This window comes from Nannospalax galili, unplaced genomic scaffold (assembly GCF_000622305.1).
Source record: "Nannospalax galili isolate Female #2095 unplaced genomic scaffold, S.galili_v1.0 scaffold439, whole genome shotgun sequence".
NCBI classification, from domain to species: Eukaryota; Metazoa; Chordata; class Mammalia; order Rodentia; family Spalacidae; genus Nannospalax; species Nannospalax galili.
Genome location: NW_008344194.1, coordinates 429373 through 448621, shown reverse-complemented (window position 1 = coordinate 448621; position 19249 = coordinate 429373). Strand labels below are relative to the sequence as shown.

Here is a 19249-nt window from a genome sequence, read left to right as displayed (position 1 = left end):
GGCTGACTAGATTTACCAGAAGGGCAGATGGGGGGAATGGATGGGGGTGCTGACAGCACAGTGGACAGTGGCAGGGACAGCAGAGAATGGAGGCTCTAGTGGGAGAGGAAGGCTGTCTACCTGATGAGTTTGTGTACATGCTCAGATGCCAAGGAGCTCAGAAGGTGGGTGACTGTGACCAGTGATAGTCATGTATATAGAGATTAGAAATGTATGTGAAAATGTCTCAATGTCAATTGCCTTGGAATGAATTTTTCTGTATGAAACTGTGTGTTTTGACAACGAAGTGGAGATCTTTTTTAAACGTTGGAACTTCATTTAATTTTATGTCTTTTAGAGTTTATAATGAGTAAAAGATTATATAAGCGTAATAATTCATCTGTAAACATAGAAATGTAGAGCCAATTTTGAAAGAGATGTACCCTAGCTCAGAAAAATGTTATTGAATAGGTTAATGCTGTTGTGATGAAATGCTTCTTCTAATAAAAAAATAAAAATAAATAAAAAAAAAAATAAGAGGGTGATGATCACACCTGAGAAATGACCAAATCATTTTGAGATTGATTTTACTCCAGAGACCAAAACATACTTATTTTAAGTGGGAAACCAAATACTCTTTGTGAAACTCAAATTAAGGTATATATTCATTGTTCAGCAGATCAGAGTGCTACCTTTCTATGCCACTTGGCATTTCAGTAAGTTATTTTGAATTAATTACTTGGAAAATCTGTAACACTTTATAAACCATTAAAAAATCTTTTCTTATATCCTCTTCCCTGATATTTAATAAAGTCAGCCCTAGTAGGATGATATTCCAGCTCATGTTTTAAGCAAGAAAATCTTAGTTAAAAAAAAAAAAAAAAGATTCCTTAAGCTTAAATGTATGTGAAGTAAATGTATTCTCAAAGAGACCAGAGTTCTGACGCAGGTATTTAAAAAGCAATTGATTACCAAGTTTTGAGCTATAGTTTTTTTTGTTTTTCTTTTTTGCAAGTTTATACTTGGGATGCCCCCCAGATACATTATAATGATGCCTATTATTCTTGGTCTCTTTTAAGTAGTGTCTCCCATATTTTCTACATAAATATTATTCACATTTTTCCTTTGCTTCATTTAAAATATTTTTATTGAGTTTTTGTGCATTTCATATAATATATTTTAATTAAATTTAGAACCCCCATCTGCTGGGGGTTCGAACCAGCGACCCCCGGTGCAGTGATGATTGGGGATGAGTAAGCACGCGGTTCACCAGCCCACGCCACCCCCAATACCCAGGGACACTCAGACGCAACGGGGAGTCTAGTCAGGCAGGGACTCATTTATTGCAGGTGTTACAAAGCTTATAAAGGCACCTGGAAATCCCCCCTCCCTCCCTGAGGGTGTATCTTAAGGATGGTCAAGCACTGACCATTCACTCCTCAGCAGTACGGAAGTATTCTTCAGACTTTCAAAGCAAGCCAGGCCGCGCCCCCAGTAACTTCCTCTCAGACTTATGCAAGATGGAGCCTTTAGGTCCCCACCATCCATGCTTCCCTGTAGTCCTCTACCCCACCACATTTCATGCACATATGTTAAGTCCTGTCTGGTCAAGCATTTGTACCCAGATGACCCTCAGTGCAAGCCATCCATTGGAGTCTAGTGATCTTATCTAGAGTCAGTCCTTTTAAGATCTATTTTCCCTCCTTGCACAGTAATAATCAGTTGTCAATAACTCCTCAGTTATTGTTGGGGCCTAATTCCCATTTACCCAGTTTTATGCTAGTTTTTTGTCTGATAAAACCATGGGTCTTGTGCATGCTGGCACCATTGTTGAAAATTCATTTGAGCAAGTTCACAGAGGCCCGAAAGCATCTGTTTCCTTTCATTCATAACACAAACCGACTCATACGATCTTTCTGCCCCTTTGGCAATGGTCCCTGAGTCATGGTTGGTGGGTGAGGCTAACAGAGAATTCTTATCCAGGGACACAGACTCTACAGTCTTATTCTCTAAAACTTGGCCAGTTGTAGCCTTCAGTGTGTATTGTACTCTGTTGTATGAGGAAGCCTCTCTTATGAGAATTGAAGGCTATTATTCTCTCTACACCCTTTTCCAGTTTGTTCTTCTCAGAACTTGAAAGTAAGACCCTATTGTTGAAGACAGGACATACTTTGGAGATAGGACTTGGGGCAGTAGAGCTAGAACAGAACAGTCTCCTTTAAGACTAGCTCTCATAGTTCCAGAGAATACTACTTAAGTTTCTAAGGGAGAAAATCAATCAATGGTCCAATACATTTGTAAAGTATAATAACCACGATGACTGACATAGCAAACTATCTGTATTGGTGTAGTCCTGGTACTTTTATCAAGGAGGTAATCAACAGCTATGTAATTAGACTCAAAGCCTTTTCAATGGGAGGGGGGACTCATGGGTGGCACTGTAAAGATGATAACATACACATGGTTGGAGAGGGCCTAGATCCTAGAGAAAACCATATCTCTGTCATATTTCTAGACAAATGAATTTTCTTACTGTATGCTAAATGTGGATCCTTAAATTTACAGACAAGTATACCATAAACCATCAAAGAAGCTTCTTTTTGCAACAGAGGAGAACAATTACAGAGTTCCACAAGTCAGACACAGAGTGAATATGTGTCTGAGAGATGCCCAGGCCCAAGTGACACATATACAGTAGAACTTAGACACCTATGGCTCATTGATCTATACTTTTAAATTTCTCAATACTCAGTTTTTAAAAATAAATAAGCAAAAAACTTTCTAAATAATATTGATTTGTAACTGTATTAACAGAAAACTGACAGGAGAAAGGAGACTTAATTTGAACATAAAAGTTCAAAGAAAAATTTCACACCATTAAAGGAAAATCACTAAAAATTAAACGATGACTAATTCTTCTCTCTTCTACTATAGAGGCTATTTGGGCATGGGGAAAGGACACACAGTGTGATTCCAGCTGCTCCAACTACTAGCAAAAATTGCCTGAAATTCAGAAACCTGGTTCATCACTCTTGAGTCAAACTCTCCAGAGCAGAGGGGATAAAAGAGAGGTAGAGCCAAATAAGCCAGACAGGGAGGAGTACTTCTGTGAGCCTACCAAGGAATTAAAACTGAACTTTAAAAGGACATAAAAATAAATCTCTTTTTTTCTCTCTCATAAGATATGTCTTATATTATTTTCTTAATTCTGACTAGTTTTTTTTATTTCTGCTGCATAACGCAAGATAAAAATTTGTTCCTTGCATGGGACCAAGAATATGAATGTGGTAACAAATAATTTAAAAAGGAAATGACACAAACCCTTATGATTTTAAATATTCTCATAGCACTGCACGATGGTACTTGTGCCATTATGAAGATCAAATACTATTCGCATATTATTGATAATTGTGCTAATAGCTCATCTGTTTTACAAAATTTACAAAAGCAGATTCAAACAATACATGCCATTTGTTGAACAGCTATGAAAATGGAATTTGGAGCTACAGGATGGAAGGGAGTTGTATTTGTTATAGTCTTCATAGAAATTGTATTAATGTTTGGACCTTGTGTACTCAACTCTTGCTTCAGCTTCATCTTTTCTCATTTACAATCAGTCCATACATATATGGTTCTGTAATATTCTGTTACCATCTACATGGGCCCTCTTCACTGCCCTTCAAGTCCTGGGAGTCTACCAGGATGGGAAATCTAAAACCCCGTGATATACTACCCTTAACATGTCTTTCTTTTACTGTTTATCTCACACGTACCTAGCCAGGAGCTACAGATTTTCTTCCCTCACCACACCTGGCAGTTATACAATAAAGCCACTGGTGCACTTTTGGGCTATTTTTGATAAGCCTTCTGGAGGAGTACTCTGCCACACATGACATGACACCTCTATCCAGCATGGAAGAAGCTAGAGTGGTCTGCTCCCTCATCCACTAACAGCACCTAGGGTTACCTCTTCAGAGGGGGAATGGAGAGAACAGGAAGTAGAAAATGGATAGGCAGTTTAGGGTAAAAAAAAAACCAGAAGGAAAAGTGACCAGTTTCTTTCTTGGCTAAGAGCTGGACATGTCATTAGTTCTGCCCTTAGATTTGTCATTGCCTGAAGCCAGAGATGCCAGAACTAAGTAATCCAAAGGTGTGTCTGGTTCCACCATAGCTGGAGGCTGAGCTATCAGAAAGGGGTCTGTCTCTTCTCCCTATTCTCTTCTTGAAGTAGCACCTTGTTTCTGCAATCCATGCTGACCTTGAGAGACCTGGACACCCTAGAATGAACTCTGTACTGACCAGCTCCTCTCCCCACCTTCTCCCTCCACTACACACCCTACTAACTCCCCAGTAATGAGTTTCTATGGTATTCCACTCCCAGGGACCCCTCCTGGTATAGAGGAACTTTGTATTCTCTCTCCTGAGCTCCAAAATTCACCCTTTTTGATTGGTGAATTTGATGCTTCAAATTCCTGAGACAAGACCCCGAAAGATTCTGCCTTGATGTGTCTTTGGTGGCCATTGAGTTTCCAGGAGCCTAGCAGCTCATGTTAAGCAAAATAGAGCAAAGAAAATTTTTGTTGCTCTCAAAGACACCCCGATATTCCCAAATCAAAAACATGCTGTTTGAGTGTGTGGGCAGAAACATTCACCAATATGCCATTTTTTTTCCTAAAAGAATGAGGACAAGGAGACCCCATTTCTCAGCCCCCCTCCAGTGAGAGAAACCATGTAACCAGTCCACAGAGCAGACTCAATGGGCTGTCTGGGGAGGCTGCATGTCACTCTCAGACTGAAGCACAGAAAAGCTTTATGTTATTTCCCCAGTGTTCTAATGTCTTAGACATTCCACTAAGTCAACCTGGGACACTGGGTAGCGATGTGGAAAACTGTCCCCTGAAAAGGAATTTGCAGCCACTGTAGATTTTACAGCAGGATAAATTGACTTTTGTGGTCTGAAGCCGTTCAAATTTTGTGACTGGTGGCCACCACCACATAATCTATTATGGATAGTCTCGGGCATTTTAGAAAGTTTTTAGAACTTCTCTAAAAAAAAACCCTCACATTTTTATAAAATGTTTTTATATATCTCTTTAAATATATTGCAAAAGATTTATAAAATAGGTTATGTAGTTTTAAATATAAATTTGAAATCAAGTTAAAGTCCAAATGCCAGCATTACAGAATGATTGTTTTTGGTATTTTATGGTATTTATAAGCTGTCATTAGTGGAATAATTTATCATTGAATCTATGAAATACTATCATTAAATTTCAGTAATCTTTAAAGTTAAACGTTTTATCATAAAACTAATTTGTTGAACATTTTCACATTTTCTGCCAGATTTAAAGTCTGACATTCTAAAGATTCCAGATGAAACATTAAAAACGTTCCAATTTAGAGTAAATGAATTTTTATGATGAGAAACATGTAATAAATTTTAGTTGAAAAATTAAATTTGCTTTCAAATTTTTGTATTTTGAGTCAAAGTCTCCCTGTAGCCCTAGTTGGCCCAGAACTTGTATAGAGCAGGCTGACTTTGATGTCACAGTGATACGCCTGCTTCTGCGTCTTGACCACCGGGGATTATAGGTGTCAGCAACAGCACCCCTGTCACTGAGAAATTAATTTTAAAATGATCTGCAATGTTATATGTGTGAATTATCTGAAACATTACACAGTACAGAGATTGCTCACTGCTTCATTTGAATTTTACCTTGAACAATTATTTTAAAACTTTTCATCCAATTTGTACATCTCTAAAAGGTTAAAAAATTACAGATCTCAGGATACCTGAAGCGGACTTATTCTGCGGGCAAACATTCTGAGGTGTTGGTGTTTCTATTATCTCAATTTAAAATAGACACAATGTTCATGATGTCGAAGATTATTTCCGCAAATGACTTTTCCAATTATTAGACTCTTCAAATTCACCTTTGTATTTAATGTACTGTAAAGTTGCTTATTGCTTTGTTTTTCCAGGGTCAAAAACATTTTTCCACTTCAATTCTTAAAGCATGTGTGAGCAGGTGCAATAGTTATCAGGTTGTGAATATCGAATGTGGGTATGTAATAAACTCATCCTTTCTAAAATGTTTATTACTGATTGCTTTATGAGCAACCTAATGGTCCTGAACAAGTATTTAAGGACTCTCTTCAGAGCAAGTACACTAACCAGTGTTACCAAAATTAGTTTCACGGATCCAGAAGTAAAATCAAAAGATTATATCATCGCATAATGCAAACTAATTAAACCCATTTCGGGAGAAAACAAACAGATGAGATTTTCAAATTGTGTGATTCAAACTATAGATTGCAACTAGACGGTTGCCAACTAGTTGTGAGTTTTCATCAGTTTTCAGAAATCCAACAAATCAGGAAAATCAAGTCTGGTTGAGGATTTACACAAACATATCAAAGTAGACATTTGTTTTCCCATCCGTTAGTCTCCAGAAGCTAGTCCCAGATTTATAAGCATAGTGTAGCCAGTTCCAGGACTGAGGTTAGTACATCTTTCATATTAGACATCATGATGTGAAAGTTAAGATATCTTCATGGTCTGGAGGTGAGACGCAGGCAGAATGGTGCATTGGGAGAGGAAAAGGAAAGCATAACTCCAATATGATTAACATATTTGATTCATTCTAATTGCCATTTGGCGGATATAATTACAACAAGCATACTTTAGCCCCGCATTATAGAATTTGCACAGAGTTTTAAAATACAACATTTAGTCAAATCATTTTTACTAATAATGCCTGTGACTAGTAAATTTTGAGATCACTTTTAATATGTGAAGGCAAAAATCAAGATATTCTATTTTTTTGTAAATACCAAATCATTTAAAGACATACTTTAATTAAAATTTATCTTTTCATTGTTCTTTAGAGTGTATAAATTGCTTTTGAAAGAGTATATCCTTTGTACAGTGCTATTACATCAAATTGGCTGAGTGCTCAGGGATATAGTTTGCAGTGATACATAGGAAAGACGGATGTACCCTTACATCACATTACTGATCCGACAAGCTGAAAAGTATATATTCTTACATACTTTAGCTAGTTTGAAGTTACTCATGTGCAAATGGTAGAGAATTAGGTTAGCTATTTTAGTTATTTTGAGGAATAAATGCATTGATATATGTAAAGCCTCCCCAAGCGCCAAATAAAGCTAAATGAATTTTTAGTTGGTTCCAACAATCCCTAGTACCTGTTTTGAAAGACACTTGGAAGGAATCTTCATATACAAATTATAAAGAGATGATGAAAATAACGAATTAAACCACCTGATGTCACTTCTTTGCAAACTGCAGGAATTCTGAACCAGAAAGGACTTAAAATGGTGACTTCTGTCCTTGGGACCGTCTTGCTCATTCTCCCACAGGAAGTCACGAGCACACCAAGGACAATCCAGTCATTCCTATCAGCAAAACTCATCATCAATCATAATACATCTCAGGCTTCCACATCTGAAGGACAGAGATCTATCTTCTTTTAAACCCAAATCCAAGTGTCATACTCACATGAATATATTCTTTTTAGTTCAAATTTGCTACCACACATTTTCACAAATATTTATTGTGAATAAACAACAACAAAGATAAAACAGCTGAATTGGAAAGATTCTTCTAAAACTCTCCAATTTGGAAATCTTTTCTTGTAAAATAAAGGAAAGTTTAGAAAACTGCCTTTCCCTGAAGCAAAAAGGAGCACTTCTTGAACAGAACTTTACTGAGTACATTTCCCTTTCCTTCCCTAGTTTTGTTCAAGTTGCTTTTCTCTATGTTTCAATTTCAAATAACTTTTCATATGAAGCTGTAAGACATATTCTTTCATCAAGCTTTGACAATTTTGAGTATTCTATTGACTTGGATTCAATTCACTGAATTCCTGCAGTTTGAGAAAGTTAAATTTGATACATGATTTTTTAATATACTTGAACTATATCATGAATATAGTCATTTTATTAACCAACTGATTAGAAAAATATCTATCTGATCACATAGAATACAAATACTTTAGATATTTTCATAGATTTTAGCAAATAAGTATGATAAGGAATGGTAAATGAAAACTTTTAATACTTTACAAATCTAAAATTAATTTAAAAATCTAGCAATGCCGGTGAATAAGAAATATGTGGAGATATTGTCTAAAATGAAGATTCTTGACCTCCTTTGCACAGTGACTTTTAATAAATTACTCTCATATGGATCCCGGTAACAGTTTTCATCTGACAATACATGCTATGCAAATGACCAGTAAGAAAAACTAGCCTGAAAATGAACTAAACTTGATCCTGTGCTTTCCCTTTTCCATTGATGATGTGGCTATGGTAGAACATGCATAATCTTGAATAAAGACATTTTTAAAGGATAAAGCATTCTGAGATCAGCAGTTCTTATCTGGAAACTCCACGAGAGCCAGAGGAGTTTTAATAGTGGTATCATTAATTCCAGCTGTTAATATTTCAGTAGCACATACTCTGTAAAAAGCATTGCCTGAAGCCACACATTGAAGAGAAAATTCAATTAAAATAATAAAAAGAACAATAGAGCGAAGAGTTTAGGGTTCTGTTCTGTCTGAGAAAGGAAAAGTTACAGAGGCTGAAGAGATCTCAGGAGAGATTAATAAGGAACAACCCAAGAGAGGATCCTGATTAAGTTATGAGACAGATGAATAGATTACTGGTAAAATTTTTAGCCAAAATGAATACGATATATCCCTGTTTTTTTGCCTTATAATTCTTGAAAATCTGCAGTTCATCTATAAAAAATAGATGGTGTTCTAAAGTACTGCCTATGCCTTCTGATAAGATTAGCTCCACACTTCCATTGGCAGATTGTATAGCCCTCGCTTGTACTCTGTTTACTTGGCCGTTTCTTCTGTTTCATTTCTCTGAGAAATGCTTTTTTTTTTTGTCTATTTGTCTCTTTCATTTCTTGTATTTCTCTTGAGAAGCAAGTTTGGAAATATTTCTCTCTCTCTCTCTCTCTCTCTCTCTCTCTCTCTCTCTCTCACCCGAACATTAAAGTTTCCAGGTTCAGACTAGGAGGTAGGTTGTGTGGAAGCCTTAGAGCTTCAACAGACATTCAAGTATTGAATCTAGAGCAAGACATTTTGAAATATTCCCCTCATTGTTAACACAGAAATTGACTTGGCATTTATTTTGCTACATTTCTTCACCCAGTTGAAAGAAGCAAGGGAAAATTCTATCTAGACATTAACTTGCTCACTTTTCTGAGGATGTCCACTCACATTTATTTTTTTAACAACTGACAGAAGTGAACATAGACATACTGTGTGTTCTGTATATTCTTACACACAACAGGAAATTGCCTTTCTGCTTTGCTCTGATCATCATCCTGCAGGTTTTACTCCTACTTTGTTAATTTCCTTCTCTTGGAAACTACGTTTCTGTCCTCTGGTTTTGAATACAAAACTTATCAAAAATGGCTGGGCTTTCTCTTCTTACAAGTACCTAGCTTCCTTTTGACTGATGATTCCTTTGTAAGAGCTACAAACTCAGGAACAAGAAATATTACTTTCTAAAGCCATCAGTTCCATCCAACTTGTCTATTTCTGACATGAATAATCATAAGTTTACTAAGGGAAATTCAGCAAAGAACATACAACCATTATCCCCGATTTCTAAGAAACTCTCTTATTCTCTCTCATCAGAGAATTCAAAATATATCATTATATAACATAAAAACACCAGACAGCAATTTTATTTATAAAAAAATAGCCCTACGTAATTTTGGTTACAGAAGGACAAAAGAATCTTGATTGGTTTTCTTGGGTCAGAAAGAAAACAGGAAATATTTTCATTTCTATCTCACCACATTCCAATTACTAATACTTATCATGTCCAACTGAGATCCAGTCAATGTCTGCATATATATATGTGGAGAAAGAAAGAGAGGGAGAGACAGAGAGAACATGAAATTGGGTAGGGGTAGTAAATGGAGTACAGATAGGGGAGAGTATCAAAACCTTTCAACAGAGTCCAAGTTGAATTTTTTTTTTTTTGGTCTTTTTAAGACAGGGTCTCCCTGTAGCCCCAGCTGTCCTGGAACTCACTATGTAGACCAGGCTGGCCTTGAACTCACAGAGATCTGCTCACCTCTGCCTCCTGAGTGCTGGGATTAAAGGCATGTGCCACGCCCGGCAAAGCTGAATTTTAATATTAATATTTTAAGTGTGTTTCAGTTGTAGGTGCTCAGGATTAGACAATGCCAAAACAACATTGCTACAAGCTTGAGAGGCTTTTGTTGCATATAGGGGCATAATTTCAGAGCTTGCCCTGTCCAGTTGCTGTTTACTTCATACCTATGAGTCTTTGCCAAGAGGAACTGACCCACAACAAAAGAGCATTTACAACTGGTTGAAGGCACACTAAAAAAGACAGAGGTTTAGTGCTTCTTAGAACAGCCTTCTGTTAAGAATGAATGGTTTTATGCCCTTGAAGGGCATGGTGAGGTGTGTTTTATGTAGCCTCTTCGACCTTGTAGAAAAACTCATACTACTTGGGTCTGTAAAATTTGCTCAGTAAAGTACTCTCTATAGATTTCTTCCCCTCTTTGTTCTATTTCATTTCCTGTCCATGGAACCTAGCTAGGGTCCTTTGCTAAGTACTTTTTCAGATCTTTGTTTAAGATCCTGATGTAATTATATGTCTAGGGCATCATCTCTAATTGTTTGCTGGAAATCTCAGTTCCTTTTGTCAATTATCTCTCATTCCTTTTACTGAAAAAATGTAGACTTTACCTATGACAGTTCAAATCTGAAATAATATTAATGTAGAAGATACTGTTTCTTTTAATCACTGGGAAAATAGTTCTCCTACCATATTCTAATAGAGGAAGAAATCTTTGGTACCCGTCCAGATTTAAGAAGGAGAGAGGATACAAGGATATGAGTAGCAGGAGGCAAGGTTCCATGTGGCCATCACTGTGATGAGCTGCCCTGTGTGGGTGCATGAAGACTACATCTCACCAGTCAACAGTGTCAGTAAAAAGGTAGGAGGACAGTCTAATATTCAGCACAAGATTTAACTTGCTATTCCATCATTCATTGACAGGCAGATATTAAAAATAGACCAAAGATAATTAGCTATAACTCTGTAATCTTCTCTTTAGTCTCCTTACAAGCAATTAGGGAAACATCTCCTATGTGCCCTGAAGTTTGCTAAGCACGTTGGGAAGGAATTACTTGAATCACATGCCAGTAATTGAATTATTTTAATTCTCATTTTCTCTTGCACATGCCTAGATAGCCCACAGTTCTTTGATTCATTGTTCCACTCTGTCTTGTCTCCTAGCTTGTTACATCTCCTTCTCCATACTTTTCTGATATCCTTGATGCAGAACTCTCTCTATCATTATTAAACATTGTTTTTGCATTCACTCCTATCTTTCCACTGGTTCCAATCTCCATGAGAGAATAAACCCTGTTTTCCTCAGTCACTGTTTTCTACCACCTAGCACAGCACCTATCATATTAGGGATTCAGTGGAATTTACCAAATGAACCAATGAGTGAAAGGAATGAATAAATAAACTTTAATGGTGGACTCTGCTATTTGTATGCTCTATTTCCTTGTGTTTATTCTTTGGAAACGTACCTGAAATCTTTCACCGTTACTACATTGACATTTTTCATACAACATGCAGACATCCCTCAGTGATCAAGAGATATGAAATAACCTGAACCCTGAAATCAACAACCCAAATCTTCTTTAAAGATTCATTTTATTAATTATGTGTATGTATGTTATGTGTGTGTATGTGCTCATGGAAGTCAGAAGAGGGTATTAGATCCCCTGGAATTGAAGTTACAGGGAGTTGAGAACTGTCTTGTGGGTACAGGGGACTGAACTTAGGGCCTTTACAAGAGCAGCAAATGGTCCTAACCACCCAATTCACAAATTTTAATATATCTGATAGTTTGCTTCTTTATTTTTTAATGAGCCCTATGTCCTGAATTCACCACTCATACAATTTATTTCATATATTTCGGATACAATTCTAGCATGCATTTATTCACTGAATATATACATTTAAATGAATTATAGTTGTTCTGCTAAATAAAATTTAAAAATTGTTCAAGATGTTTTGTTTTAATTCTACATGCTCATTATCTAACCTGTTTGCTCCTACAGAATATATACCCTAAATTGTGTTTGGTTTACTGATGTAATCTGGCACCTAACCTTTCAAAGTAATTTCTATTTCTGAATTGTTCTCTAGTTAAAATTATATTTGATTTATGTAAGTTGCTCAGTCACAGGAAAATGTGTACTACATCAAATATATCACATAAATATTGATCCTTTTTATGCATTGAAAATCCAGATGGCCCAAAGTTAGGCAGCATGCCAATTATATAGATATAGAAATAGATACAGATATAAATGTAGATATATATAGTACACATAAACCTCCACATGTAATTTTCTAAACATAGCACAAGTTAAACTGTCCCCACTTTATAAAGAACAGTATTCTAGTGTTTTATTGCAATAATTCAAATTGAAGACAACGCACTTTAGATAAAGTATAAACAGCCAATGTTTACACAGTTTTCACTGGACAAGCTCTTCTAACAAACCTTTGCTCAGTGTTTGCCAGGGAATATAAATTCTTACTCAAGAATGAATATTGCCTGTCTTATAAATGCTGTGGTTTGCACAAAATCTTGCAAATCCAACAAAGTTTTAGATCTTAGCAGACACAAAATTTGTCATTCCAACCTTAGGACTGTATATGCTTAACCTTTTGCAGGGGAATCTCACATCCTTGAAAGAAGTCAGCTCACTTGAGAGAACACGCACATTTCAGAGAGCTGCAGTACCCTCACCATGCCATCTCTGTGCAGTGCAAGTCTGAAGGCTTAGAGAAAGATAACTGACATGATTATTTATACACCAGACAAGAATGGGGTGACATTATCAAGTGTCAGCTAAGGACAAGGAAAAAACGGCAAGTGTCCAACAGTTTGGGGCATATTTTAGATGTGATTTTTTTTTAACTTCGTGTTCTTCTATCATTATTCAGTTGTGTGTGTGTTGTGGGACTTAAGAGTGTAAGCAGAAGTGAGGACGAAGGCTTCCTAATTGTTAAGGCACAAGTATATCAAGTGTGTATAGTCATCTTAAAATAATCTCAACTTGTATGTTAATAAGCCATCTGTCTGTTTGTACAGAATGCAGAACAACACTAATATGTTTTATTGTGCTTTAAAATCCACATGTGGCGTTTTGATTAAATGAACAGAAAATATTTCTGAACCATTGGCAGAACTGAGGACAGTGTTTGAAATCATATTTAAATTCCTCTTGCAGGCCATCTGCTGATTTCTTCCCTCTCAATGTCATTTGTTCAAACTTAGTGCTACCTTGGAAGATTAGCATTGTACTTTTCATCTTAGAAAACCCACCCAGTTGTTTATTGATTTATAATTCTGATTAGAGATGAACACATACTCTCTCTCCCCGCCCCGTCTCTCTCTGTGTAAATGTGGTGTATGTTCCCGTGTATGTGCATGTCCATGCCAGTGTCTATGTGTACAGAAGGCCAGAGGAGGATGTAGTTGCCCAGGTCTATCACTCTCCACCACAGGGTTTTTCACTGAACCTGGAGCTGAGCTGGAAGCCAGCAAGCCTCAGCCATTCTTCTCTGTCTCTCTCTCTGTCTCTCTCTGTCTCTCTCTGTCTCTCTCTCTCTCTCTGTCTCTCTCTCTCTCTCTCTCCTCTCTCTCTCTCTCTCTCTCTCTCTCTCTCTCTCTCTCTCTCTCCCCAGCACTGCATTTACAGATCGGTTAAATATCCACTACATTAAAAGGATGGGCAGTCCATATTCAGTATATAAAGTATATATTGTGTGCCTGTGCCTTTCCATATTCTGCTTCTGAGGACCTCTCTTTATTTTCTTCTAAATTGTATTAAAGGAGAATCACAAATTTGATCTAATGATGAAGAGATTCACAGTTGGAAGAGAAATGAATAAAGCAGTCAGTAAGCTTCAACACAAGAGAAGAATATAAATGCAAATGTTGTCACTGTCTTGAAGCTTTAGAATTTTCTGCAGCCTTAAAGTGGCAAGATTGTTTAAATCATTTCTGACATTGACTATTAAACTGCAATTACAATTAAAAAGCTATCATATATATTCTTAGACATGAACACTGACAATGTGAGAATAGGACAATCTATACACGTGTATCAATTATTAAATTATCTTCTTGCTCAATTTTTGAAATAGACACATATACAAAGGCTTTTAATAGATGATAACTCTGGACATAACCTATTTCATTTATGTTCTTACACTGTTTTAAATCAGTTTGTATAAAAAATTAATACAGAGAAAATTTCACAAAACTTAAACTTCTGTTTTGTGACTACTATGTATCTTGAGAGCCATTTAAGTTATATTGGATACTGTCCTAGTTTGTTTCTTCATTGCTATGACAAAATACTCTGAACACTCCCAACTTGGGGAGGAAAGAGTTTATATATCTTACATCTCCAGGGTCACAGTTCATCAGGGAGCCCAAGGTAGGAACTCAGGGCAGGAACCTGGAAGCAAGAGCTGGAGCACAGGCCATGGAGGAACGCTGCTTACTGGCTTGCTCCCCTAGTCCCTGCTCAGCCTGCTTTCTTATGCAACACAGGCCCACCTGCCCAGGGATGGCACCACCCACAGTGGTCTGGGCCCTCCCACATCACTCATCAAGAAGATGCCCTCAGACATGGCCACAGGCTAGTCCAATAGAAGCAATTTCCCAATTGTGGCTCCCTCAACCCAGGTGTGTCAAGTTGACACTGAAGCTATCCAGCACAGATACCCATTTAAATTTAGATTTCACATAATGATTTCACACATGGGTTTGTACTCAAACTAAATATTGTGCCAAACATATAATATGTATGCTAACTAGATATGCTTATATAAACTAACAATATAAATATTTTTCATTCCTATTCTTCTGGAAATCCTGAATTTTTATTTGGTATAGCTCACAGTCCTAATTTACATTTATCGTTAGAGTAGCTTTAAAATCACAAAAAAAGTGTGTAAGTACCACCACATTTTATTTCCCTTTTGGGAAGACATACTTATTCTCCTTCCTTCTTTCTTTCCTTCCCTCCTTCTTTTGTTTTCCTCCTTATTCATCTTTCTATAACTGTATTAGCTAATGTCAACTAATTGCATTAAAGATTGCCTTCAATGCACTGTTTTCCAGTTACTGTAATACTTGGGTGTGGATTCCACCCAGATTGTACTGTCCATGGGTATGTGCAAGAGACTAGAACAACAGTATTGATGCATTTTTTTCTATGTTGTGGCCTCAAAAGGCATTGTTGCTTCTGCAGAGTTTTCTTTGAGTCCTGGTCCTGGAAAATCCAGCTGACAAATCATGGGAGTGTTACATGGTAACTCTTTTCAGCTCAGTGTTTGGTGAATTTCTGAACTCTCCTAATTTTCATAACATTGCAAAGTAACTATCTTTTAAAAACAGACACAAGAGGGATGGAGAGATGGCTCAGGAAGTAAGAGCACTAGCTGCTCTTGCGGAGGACCCGGATTCAAATCCCGGAACCCACATGGCAGCTAACAACAAACCATAACATCAGTTCTAGGGGATTTGATACCTCTTCTATCCTCCACAGGTACTTCATGACATGGATGCACTTATACAAATCCAGGCAATACTCTCACACACATAAAATAAAAATAAATCAAATAAATAGATAAACTAATGAATAATAAATAAAATTAAATAAATAAATATCCCCAGTTTTCAGAGTAAACCTTCAAATGATGGTACTCCTGGCTGACTTGTGGACTGCACCTTCTTGAGGGACTTTGAGCCACACTCATTCACCTAAGGCAATCTAAGCTATTGATGCTACAAATTGTATAGGATAATTAATAATTCTGTGTGTGTCTGCTTGTGTTTATGGCATGACATTTAGAGTAGTACTTTACAGAGCAAAATAAGACTGTATACTCAGGAAATCTGATATAATGATAGATTTCTAAATGATCAAATCTTCCACACAGGAGCCTTGTTTTTAATCTACATATCTTGGAGACAACAAATCTCTAGAATAAGATGTGTACTCTTTATATAAAATTGAAAAGTACCCTGTTGTCATCTAAGCAAAAGTTCCTAAACTCTAGATATTTCTAAAAAATAACTTATAGAAATTCCATATGACTTGGAAGGTACATCGAACACTGATAACCAGCACTTGCCACCTGACCTATTCCCTTAACTAAAAGTTATGAATCCATTTGAGTCTGTGTGCATGTGTGTGCATATTCATGTCTTCAGCTGCGTGAACATGAGTGTGGAGGCCAGAGGACAACCTCAGGTGTCATTCCATGTGCACTATTCACCTTTCTTTTGATTGACCTGGAACTGCCCAAGCAGGATGAGCTGACTGGAAGGCAAGCCCCAGAAATCCATCTCTACCTGTTGACTGGTGGTTTACAAGTGTGCCACAATGTCTGCCTTCTCCTTTGCTTTGCTTAGTTTTCTTCATTTCTCTTTTCTTTCTTTCTTTCTTTCTTTCTTTCTTTCTTTCTTTCTTTCTTTCTTTCTTTCTTTCTTTCTTTCTTTCTTTCCTTTTTTTTAACAAGAGTTCTGAAGAAAAAACTCAGGATTTCACACATGCAAGGCAGCACTCTGCTGACTGAGCGATCCTCCAGTCTTAGTTGTGAATTCTAAGGAATCTAAATAATAGCTTTCAACATCTGTGACTAGAAGTGATTCTTGTAATTTTTCTTTTCCTTTTCCAAGTCTCGTTTCCCCATACTGTACCCCTGAGTAACAAGCTGCACCTCAATAGTTTCTTAACTTTTGTACTGATTTGTGTATGATGTTTCCACTTCCTGACTTGTGAACATCTCCAATATCAAAAGTTAGCATTGTTCACGTAAGTGTGGAGCATTTAAAGTCCTCCACGAAGACTCCTATAAGGTTCTGCATATAGTTACAATCATGAAATTTAAGTCTAAAAAGCATACAATGAAACAGATCTGCTTTTTTTTTAGTGACAGGCTGACAAATAATACCTTTATTTCCTTATTTATCATTTTAATGTTACAAAATTCTCTTTTGACATGGGTGGCAATTCTCTTGACTTGGTGATACTTTTGTTTTGCAAGGTTTCACTTTCTCAGATGAATGCTTCTATTTGTTTATTCCTAACACACACTGGGGAACACTTAATTATATTATTTTACCCTACCAAACATAGTCCACTGGCACTAATGTTTACAAAGTACAGTAATATATATTAGAATCTCAGATTTACTATATCATTCATGTTTTATACAACCATGTTGCATGGGATGATATTTTTTTCTTCTAAATTTAAAACCTCAACACACTTATAATTTAGCTTATTTTATACACATAAAAATAGTTGTTAAGATTATAAGACTACTGTTTGGTCACTACAAAATGCTCAGAAATTACTATGTGGTGATTTGTGGAAGTATTCCAGAAATATAAAATTATTAAGAGTACAATAGCTCTTATTAATGTATTTTTAATATACTTAGTTTGGAGCTGAAAAGTAAAATGCTATCATACTATCATACTTCATAAGACCAAAGATGCAGTTACATTTAAATAGTCCATTACTTGAAACAATGGTGTTATATCTGCACCAACTTTTTTACATGCTGCTGATCTTCAAAGATTCTGGCATTTTTATCTTCTCAGCAACTCAGTGAAAAGAAGTCCTTTGTAACATAGTTATACATAGAGTTTCACAAGGAAATATCAGTAGCTAGCTATTATTTTGTGAGTTTAAGAAGTCATTTTATAATGCATCACTTTACAAATAAAAATCACAAAAGTTTTATTAAATAAATGGCAGACTTAACATTGTTTTAAGACTTCCTAAACATGTGTTTTTTAAAACTAAAAACATAAAGTGTTCTAGGTGATTTATTTTATTTACTTTCCAAATACCTACTGAGTATTCTCAGAATAAGATCCTGAGCTAAATTCCAGGTTCAAAAATGCTAATAATTATGATCTCTAGATGTATAAAGAATTTAATAAATGATCTGATGAAAAATGTCCTAAACCATCACTCCACACAGTGATATGATGAACCACTTAAAAGTCCATTTATATTTTAACATTTGAAAGACAAAGTGCGTAGCTTAATGGAGATTCCTGCACAGGTCACTCTTTAGTGATATTTAAAATACAAGAAGCTTTGAATATTAGTTTTGTGGAATTTTACACATGCACGGTAATAAGTGACAAAAACTGTCATGTACAAATAATAGAAATAAAAATTGAGGAGTTGGGCACTGGGCACACATCTAAAATCCTAGAGCTTGTGAGGTTGAGACAGGAGGATTGCTGAGAGTTTGAGAGCAGCCTAGGCTATAGAATGATTTCGAGGCTAACCTGGGTTACAAGGTAAATGTTGCAGAGAGGGAGAAAAAGAAAGAGGGGAGGAGAGGAGGAGGGGGGGAGAGGGAGAAGGAGAGAGGGGAGGGGGGATAGAGGGAGAGAGGGAGAGAGGGAGAGAGGGAGAGAGGGAGAGAGGGAGAACTCTATCTAGGTCCAGCACATGTGGATAAGTATCTTCAGAAGGCTTGAGACACAGGGCTGTATTCATGCTAGAATAACTACGGCAGTATGCTTCTTTATGTCTTGTCAGTATCAGTTAACTATATTCAGTGTAACACGTTGTCAAATGTCAACCAGAAATGATGCCCATATTATCATGTAACGACTTGGCTATGTGTTTATTGTTCATAATGTGCCTGCAATCAGTGTAGAAAGAATGAGCGCATAGGCAGCAGCCATTCTTAAAATGAAGTTGAATGTGACCAAAAATCTTCTCTCAATATTAATCGCATCTTCTGCTGTGTTTAATAACACTTTTGAATGATGAGAGATAAAAGCAAAGCTTGCTGTTCTTGTGTGAATATAAACATTTATATGATTGGTAAAATTTATTAAATGCAATGCAGAATGTCAATTATTAGGTATCAAATTATCAGTTGAAATTATTGAAATGTGACTGAAATAATATTCACTTGTAAAAGCATAATTTCCTGGTTTGTAGTGACTCTAGTTTAAAGTTAATTGGTGCCATATAAAATACTGAAAATGGGGCATATAAGTGAAACCAAGTAGGAACAGAAATATTTGATAGCATTCTTATAGATGGGGATTATATCTTAACTATATGGTGATATAGCTACCAAATAATTTTAATTATTACAA

General features: G+C 36.3%; 1 protein-coding gene across 11 annotated transcripts in view; it reads right to left on the bottom strand.

Moving 5' to 3' along the window:
* Robo2 (roundabout guidance receptor 2) overlaps positions 1-19249 on the bottom strand; it is a 1342812-nt gene that overhangs the window by 1177943 nt on the left and 145620 nt on the right. The gene's annotated exons all lie outside the window — the stretch shown is intronic.